We start from the raw sequence: 8,331 nt of genomic DNA on the forward strand, positions 1-8,331 counted from the left end.
TATTATAGTTACAAGGGTAGATATAGCTACGTGAAATTTAACTTCTATATAACATTCTAAATATCCTTTTTCAGTCATTTAAGAGACTAACATTTTTTTTTTCTTCGGTTAATAGCTTAATACTTGACAAAAAATAGCATTGAATTGATTATTCACCAACCAAGGGGAAATTTTAAAACAGTGTGAAAATTCTTACTTGTTCCCCTGCCATATTTCTGATATTTTATTTGTGTGTGGATTTAAGCTAGTGTAATGTAACTTCTACATATTTGACAATTTAAATGTAAAAAATTACCAAGATTGAAGTTATACAATTAACATATGCACAATAAGATACAATATGCTTGAGTTATAAGTAATATGACATTTACATGTTATATCAAGACAAACTTTTTCTCATATCATTAACTCTTATATTATAGTTGGTGATGGATATAGCCTTTAAAATTATGAGCCATCCTTGGCATATTTTATATTTAATTATGGATATAACTTTTAAAAGCATTAAACTTGTTTTTTATTTTATTTAGGTCAATTTAAATGGAAGTGCTCATAATTTTATTCAATATTATCTTGTACAACTAAATAAAATGATGTGGGGGTGGTGTTTCTAGTGATTTTCAAACTTGTTTTAATTACCTAAATTTAATCTATTTAAAGTAAATAGTTTCACTGACCATCCTATCTTCAAGTCAGTAACTTTGCTTGAAGGCATCTTCATGACATCCACCATCTCTGAAAATTATGAAATATTACTAGCACCTTGCACTAAATAGACAACGTTGAGATAGAATATTTTATTGTGTTTTTTACTCCGTGTCACAAATTTATTGATATTTTATGATTCTTGGTTTCGATTTCCATGCTAAGACTGGATTCATCATGCCTGCTAGGTTTTTTTATTTGTGCACACATCATATTGCTCACTTCTAATTGTATAAAAAAAGAGTATTCACAATGACATGTAGTGAGATGCAGGTGTCTATTTTACTCAATGATATGCTTGATTTTTTAACCCATTCCAATCCTACCACAATGAAATTAAGAGAGATATGGACACAAGAAGGACTATCAATAAATGAAATTAGAGACTTTAGAATGCAACTCAATTGTACCTGAATGTAACGATAAGTATTTGCAACTGTCTCGTCATGGATGAGCATCAAATCACACTGTGAAAAATTCCTTGCATTATGAGAATTTGATTGCACCTGAACTAATCCTCTGTAGTAGTCCTTGACTTGCCTATAGATATACTTTTAGAAACAATCCTACTCTTGCAATTCTTCCCTATACGAATCATCTTTTCCTACCCTATTGATAGTTATTTTTCAAGGCAACAGAATAGAACTCTCCAATTGCATCATCGTCCTTCAAAACAATGCCTGAGTATTTCCAGGTGATTTTCGAACCAGTCTCTACTCATCTCCACAAAATCCTTGAATTGTCTCCATTGCACAAACCTATTTTTGTAATAAAATTATAAATCTCACGTCTACATTCCTCGTACCCAACATACCAATTCTTTACAATGGAATACTTTATCATTTCTCCCTCAGTGCAATAGAGATTCACTACTTTGGCATGGAGGTGATTGGTGTCATAAAATGGTGTAGTGCATCCTTCGATATATGTCACAGAACTCCTATCACCTCACAAAACTCCTTTCATATACAACAATAAGAGTCCTCTCAAACTGCCTGGTCTCCATCTCATTCATCCTGAAATAAGTGGATATTTCCATGGGTGACAAAGTGTGCTTGGGGATTTAATAGAAGGAGCTATCACACAACAAAAAGAATACAATGCAGCATAATAGTTATCAACAGGAGGAACAACCCTGCCAAGCTACTTCCTAACTAGATCAATATACTCTCGAATTACCTCTTATAACGAACAAAAGATAACCTCAACTGCCTATAGAGTCTACCTATGCATGGTAGCAATGAAAACACTGTAAAAAACAACATCTACAACAATTTTGGTCAATCTCTTCTTCTAGTCAAGGGCATGCCCAACTTTTGAAAAGTATCAAGCAGGTCAGGGTCCACCTCATCCAGGCTCCTCTTCTTCTTCTACTCTCTCTGTTTAGGTTCAAAATAATAAAAAAGGTCTTGGAAATTGATGGGTGGGTAAAAGTTATCATACCATTTGGGTTCTTCCATTTTTAATCATTGTCTGTAAGCATTGAATCTAAATTGAAAAATCCATTCAGGTTCCTTCTTTTTCGCTGAAATTAATCTAATCTTTGGAGAGTTGTAAGGTTTAATGGATCTAAGTATATTCTACTTAAAATATAGTAACATGGTTTAATATTGTAGGCATTGAGATCAAAATCTAAGGATGAAACAAGAAATATTTTATGTTCATGATTACAAGAAATTTGAATTTCATGTAACAAAGTTTAAGGAAGGTCTAGCATTTGCATCCTACCATAAAATTTACTTGCATCACTCGAGCCCTTTGAATTTGGGCATGGTAGAGTCCATTACACAAATAATCAACCACTAAAAAAGGGTTAAAAGAAAAAATAAAATTTCATGCATTCTGACCCTAGAAAAATTAGGGAAGAGCGAACTGATCTGTACAATAAGGACATGAAAAATGTTTACTTGTCTATTGTCTTTTGATGAATTCTAGGACGCAATCAATATCTGCATTATCATAATCATTAAACCCTTTATACAATAAGGACATGCAAAATGCTTACTTGTGCATTGTCTTTTGATGAATTTTTGGCGGCAATCAAGATCTACACTATGATAATAATTAAATCCTCAACTCTAAATAAAATTTATGCTTTGATCATATACACTCTCGAAATTTTTCACCCATAAGAACAAAAATCATTTTTAGTAAAAAGGAAGAACTCTCCAGAGTCAAAATTCATACCCAAGTACGAATTACCAAAATGCCCAGTGACCTTGCCCTTCCTCCATCTAATCGTTGATGATCTCCTAAGGTGTTTCCCATGCAAACTCCATCTCCCATGAAATCCATAGATCACGTTGATGGGCTTCCTTCTTCTGGTATTTCCACCGAGATATAGAAAAGGCAAAGAAAAATGAAGTGCTACAATGTGATGCTCTATGAATATTTTATAAGGCAAAGAAAAATGAAGTGCTACAATGTGATGCTCTATGAATATTTTATTTGAACCCAACGCTAAATTGGAAATGAAAAAGAAAATAAAATTGACAATGGAAAAAATAAAAGAAATATTTATAATATAATATAAAATATATAAATTACAATTGGGTTAAATGATTTATTTTTAATAAGAATTTGTTATTTGTGCGTAAGATGCTAAATTAAAAAGAAGGAGAAGAAGTTAAAAATGATATTGGGATGAGTGTAAACATTTAAATATGACCTCAATTAATAATAACAAGTTAAATTAATAAAAATAATAAAATTCAATTTATTATATTTTTGATTTTTTTATTAACTTGTGAATAGGTTTTGTTACAATACCATGGGCCAATACCACGACTTATCAATACTACAAGTCCAAAAACCATAACCTATTTCACAAACAAAATATTTTATAACAATATGACAAGATTCTTAATCGTTGATATTCACCCCCACATTAGGGTAGATATTATTAACTTTGTAAAAAATAGCATTTGTTACAATACCATGGATTATAAATACCACATGCCTAAAAAAACATAATTTATTTCACAATCAAAATATTTTATAACAATATGACAAGATTGTTAACCATGGATATTCACCCTGATTTTACCATGGATATTAACTTGTAAATCGGCTTTCTTACAATACCATGGGCCAATACCATGGCTTATCAATACCACATGCCAAAAAACCATAACTTATTTCATAGTAAAAATATTTTATTTTAATTTAATTTTACAACATTTTTTTAATTGAATCTAAAAGGGAAAATGTTACAATTTGAGACAAGGAAAATTTTAAGGATGGAAAATTTTCTTGAAGTTTAAAACATTGGCGAATCTCACTAATCCCTAATATGCAAATTATAAATGTTTATTGATATATTTGTAAAATTAATCAAATTTATAATTATTTTATATATAGTCTCTCTATAATGTTGGCGATTTTTAAGGTAAAATAATTTTATATTCTAAAATTTGGGCGAATCGTCTTTTATAAAATTGGAAATTGGCGAATATTTTTTGTGGAAAAATCATGGAAAATTAGCCCACTGGGCGAACATTAGCCCCTAAAATTTTCCATGATTTGAGATATATCTAAACCCTCTATCCTCACAACTACTAAAAATATTCCCATAGAAATTAAATTAAGGTTTTAATAAAATTAAGCTAAGATGGATCTATGCCGGTTCTATTTATATATTAATTTTAATATTAATATATATATATATATATATTATATTTATATATATATATATATATATATATATATATATATATATATATATATATATATATATATATAGAACCGACATAATCCATCTTAGATAAGGATCCAAGGATCCAAGGGATGAGAGCAATACTAATTATAATAGATTAAATATAGTGCATGATTTTTTTTAAAGTTTTTCATTATTTTATTTTCTTTGACATCCAAAATATGGGTTTAATATTTTACAACCAATTAAGTTTTTTGTTTTGTTTCGTTTTTTTTTTTTTAATTTAGATAATTTCTTAAACACAATACAATGTGAAATTTAAGAGAGAGTTGGGAGGGGGCAGAGAGAGGGAGGGAGATAGTGAAAAAGTTGGAGGACAGAGAGAGAGAGAGAAAAAGAGAGAGCAATGGGGGGGGCGGGGGAGGGAGAGTGAGGTGGGAGAAAGGGAGTGAGAGGAAGGAAGAGAGAGGAGAGAGAGAGAGAGATGGAGTTGGAGTGGGAGAGAGAGGGAGGAAAGAAAAAATACATAGAGAGATAGAGGTGGAGAGAGAGAGGAGTGAGAAGGGAGAGATGGAGAGAGAGTGAGGGAGAGAGGAGAGGAGGGAAGAGAAAGAAGAGGAGAGGATAGAGATAGGGAGAGAAGGGGAAGGGAGAGAGATGGAGACATAGAGATGGAGAAGGACAGGGAGGGGGGGAGATAGTGATAGAGTTGGATGGAAGAGAGAGAGAGAGAGAGAGAGATTTGGGGGGGGGGAGATAGAGGGTGGTGGGAGATAAGGGATAGAGAGGAAGAAAGATAGATATGATGAGAGAGAGATGGAATTGGAGAGGGTAGGAGAGGGAGGGAACAAGAAAAACATAGAGGGAGAAAGGTGGAGAGAGAGAGGGGGTGACAAGGGAGTCATGGAGAGAGAGTGAGGGAGAGAGGAGAGCAGGAGGGAATAGAGAGAAGGATATAGATAGAGAGGGAGAGAAGGGGAAGAGAGAGATAGACAGAGAAGGGGAAGAGAGGGAGAGAGAGTGTGTGTATTTTTGGGGGTTGAGATAGAGAGAGAGAATAACAAAGATACACAAATACAAATATAGATATTATATAGTATTATATATACAACCTAGATCCATATTAACCCTATAACTATTAAGTGTCGAGAGAAATCCAATCTCTCAAGGTGCAAACATTTCCTCAAGTTTTGCACTAGAAAAAAAAGTTTGAACCTCGAGAGATTGGACCCATCTTAGCGCTTGATAGATCCAGGGTTAGGATGGATCTAGGTCAGTTAATATGAAATTAAAGTAGTTTTTATTTGATATTATAGTCTTAAAAATGAAAATTTCTCTTCAAATTAATTTCAAATTAGAACTAGATCCAATTAGATTCAATGAATAGATTTTTTAAAAATACATAAAATAATTTTTTTATTAAAAAATATATTTTTAAAATTACGAATTATTAGAGATAAATAATGCAAATTTGGCTCACCTATACACCATGTGAGGATGAAGAAGTTTGGATTGCTTGAGACAATTAAGATGACTAACATAAAACACCGATTCATATTATTGTAGTACTTGTAAGGTAGTTTTATTTTTGTTCTTAGACTAAATTAGTCATTTATGTTAGTCATTTTTAGTTGTATTACTTATTAGCTAGTCACATATTTTAACATGCGACTAAATTAGTCATTTATGTTAGTCATTTTTAGTTTTGTCACTTAAGATTGCTCATTTTTGGTAGTATTTCACTTGGAAAAGCTGTGGTGACTAACTTTTTTAGTCACCTAGTCACTAGTTGCTCATTTTCTACTAGTGACCCCTCCCCCTTAAAAGAGCGTTGTCCTTGGTGTTCTTTTGTCCATAAGACTGAATTTTATACAAAATAAAATGGACAATCCTTTTTCATTGCATCCTCTAACTCTCATTTTGCTTCATTTGGTCCAAGGAGCTTCCATGGCTCCTTGACATGCTCGAAGACTCGATTCCGGGGCATAGTCTTCCTCCTGACTACTACACACTATGGTTTTGGCTAGAAATCTCCCTTGGGTTCCCTTTGTATCAAATTCTAATCAATAATATGATTAGAATCATGTATATATATTTTAATCAATGGGATATGAAATACATCATGGTCCTTCGCTATGGGCGGCAAGGCAAGTATATATGCTGCTAGTCCCACTCTCTCCAAGACCTTGAAGAGTTAACAATAAATTGGTGCTAACTTGGAACATGGTCCCACTCTTAAGGAACCTCTCTTTGACATGATTCAAATATATACATTCTATCCTATTTGAAATTACTTATATGTTCTATTATTTTTGTCATATATCTTCTGCTAAATTTGTGCTACCTTCAATTTATGCATGATGTTGATAATTTCCTGTTCCATTTCATTTAACATTTCTAGCTTAAGTGTGGCCCTATCTAGGATTATCCTAGTTTATTGGGGCATTTCACATTTTTCCATATAAATATTCAAAAGTGATAATCTTTAATGATTCTTGATAGTCATTATTGTATGAAAATTCCACTATAGCTAGAAATTTGTCCCGCTTCTTGGGTTGGTGCATGACATGCATCGTGAACATGTCTTCTAAAATTTTGTTTATTCTCTCTGCCTATCCATAGGTCTGAGGGTGATATTTTGTGTTGAATTCTAAATATTCCAAACCCTATAAATAAATATTTCTAAAAATTAGAGGTAAACTTAGCATTCCGCTCATATATGATTTTCTTGGGCATGCTATGTAATCTGAAATGTTCATAAAAATATTGGCAATATCAATGTCCTTATAGGTAGACTTTACAGGTATAAAGTGAGTTATCTTGCTCAACCTATTTGGTACCACCATGATTTCATCATGCTTATTCATGGTTCTTGGTAATCCAGTGATGAATTCCATTGATATCACTTCCCACTTCCATTTTGGAATTGGTATTGGCCACAACAATCGTCTTGGGTGGTTGAATTCCAGTTTAATTTATTGGCATTCTAAACATTTGACATTATATTCAACAATTTATTTCTTCATCCCTTTACAATAATATAGTTTCCTGTAGGTTGTTATAATCTTTTGATATCCCAAGTGACCTAGATATGGTTTTTAATGAAACTAATCAATTATGAGTTTCTTTAATTCAACCACGTTGGGTATGTACAACTTGCTTCTAAAAGACAATAATCCATCCGTAGTTAACTAATATTTCCCTCCCATAGTTCCTTGGGATCTTCTTGTAGGTACTTACTTACATGCTATAAGTGTTCATCTTCCTGTAATGCTTCTATGATACTTTCCTTGATGTCTGTATCAAAGGTGCTTTTGATTTCCATGTGTATTACTTGCATGCTTTTGCTGAGTGGATCATCCACTCCATTTTATTTCCTTTAATGTGTTTGATTTAAAAAACAAAATCACTAATATGGTCCATCTATCTAGCTTGACTTATATTTAATTGGAGTTAATAAAACAAATATCTCAACCCACTGTGATTTTTCATTAATATGAACTTTCTTCTAAGCCAGTAGTGCCTCAATTTTTTTAAAGAACGCATAATGACTACAAGCTCTAAGTCACGTGTTACATATTTCTTCTCATGTTCATTTAATTTCCTGGATTCATAATTGGTCACATGTCCACCATCAAAACTCCACCAAGTCCTTCCTTGAATGCATTTGTAAAAACTAGGAAATCTTTATCTCAGTCTACAATTTTCAGAAAAGGGGCATGTGTGAGAAGGTGCTTCAGTTGTTCAAAAATTCATACTGACTCTGATGTCCAACACTTCCTTTGTAATGGTGTAATTGGGTTCCCAATATTAGATAATCCTTGAATGAATCTTCTGTAATATCTTTCCAAACCTAGAACATGTATAACTTATGTTACATTATGGGGTGCAGGCTACTCTAGTATGGCCTTGTTATTTTTAGGATCACTCCTTCTTTGGAGATAATATGACCCAAGTAGTGCATTTTCAAT

Source organism: Pinus tabuliformis, chromosome 5_1 (assembly GCF_031772625.1).
Source record: "Pinus tabuliformis cultivar Carrire ecotype Pingquan chromosome 5_1, CPIR1, whole genome shotgun sequence".
Taxonomy (NCBI): Eukaryota; Viridiplantae; Streptophyta; class Pinopsida; order Pinales; family Pinaceae; genus Pinus; species Pinus tabuliformis.